Here is a 1,438-nt window from a genome sequence, read left to right as displayed (position 1 = left end):
CTACTGAAATGGGTCACTCGGCTCAGTATATGGGAGTTGTAGTTCTTTGAAATTGGTTATTTAACCGTTGTAGTTCTCAAAATAGCTAATAACAGAAAGCATTGTTATTATTTATTTATTTTTAATATAAGAAAGAGTAAGTTCACAAATGACTTAATCAAAAAATGTAAATCTTAATTTCATTCATCCATTTGTTACATGACACTGTGTCATTTCGGTTTACTGCGGTTTGATGACAAAGTTTATTAGTAATACAGTACACCGTTAGCATTGGTAACTAATCTGTGTCTATCGCTTTGAACGCATAAAATAAGGTCTGTAGGACTACATTACGGTTTTGAATTGCGTTTTTATTTTATTTTTGAAAGTATTTGCCGGAAGTCTTTTCTGTAGTATCCTAACAAACTTTATTTGCAGTTCTCCATTGTGTCCCCAGGGTAGCAGTAAGCCACGAATAAATAGTACACTTTTAACCAAACGTAAAGTTAAGCAGACGCCAACATTTACAATAACATTTCTGTTTCTAATAATCAGTCTACCTCAAAACAAATGATCCATTCACAAATGTGTTATGTAAGGGAATCGGATAATGAGTGCAGTGCATTATGCATAACATGGTGAAGGGATTGTTTGTTTTAGTGTTGCAGTTCTTCAATGTGACCACTGGAGGGCACTAAACACACAGGTTACCCGTTATGTCCACAACACCAGATGGATATTTCCGGTAACAACTATCAAAATAAAACAAACAAAAACTGTCGTCGCTGTGAAACAATCACATTACATTTGATTTGTGTTTTCTAGCGAGCTGTACAAGAACCAGGTGAGGTTTTATAGTAACTTTAATAACTAACAGTCTAACACCGCTACTGTAAGTTCATTTGGCAGGCTACCATTCACACAGGTTTGCTTTACATCTAGCGTGTGTTAAACTGAGAATGCGTGAGAGCTGGTCTGAGGGCGGGCTTACCATGTCCTCCTATATGCTTTCTCATGAGAGCAAATCCTTTCATTCGGTTCTACTCGAGTTACCCCATTCAGTGTTTATGTAGAAGGTTATAATTGTCTCCCTTAAGGAGCTTTAAAATGATTATGCAGCATGTGGACAGGGAAACGTACAGAAAGTGCAACGCTGAAAAGACATAGGCCTACACAAATATTCAATAACTTCCCTTCAAGGTTCTACAAGAAACACATCAAAGGTCTCCTAATGTTAATACTTCTACATTTATGTTGATCGTATAAAGAAAAAAATATTTAAAGGAAATAACATCCAATAATATAAATGTCCTGACTTCCAGTGTAGTAGAAAAATGCTGTATTCATTAGGGGTCTCTTGGTCACATGAACTGAAAGCTATTGACAAAAAAAGCAAGACTTTTTATTTAGAAAAATGCTGAATTTTAAATAAAATGTTTATTTAAATTGGAAAAATCAC

This window comes from Notothenia rossii (genome assembly GCF_949606895.1).
Source record: "Notothenia rossii genome assembly, chromosome: 8".
Taxonomy (NCBI): Eukaryota; Metazoa; Chordata; class Actinopteri; order Perciformes; family Nototheniidae; genus Notothenia; species Notothenia rossii.
This window is presented reverse-complemented; position numbering follows the sequence as displayed.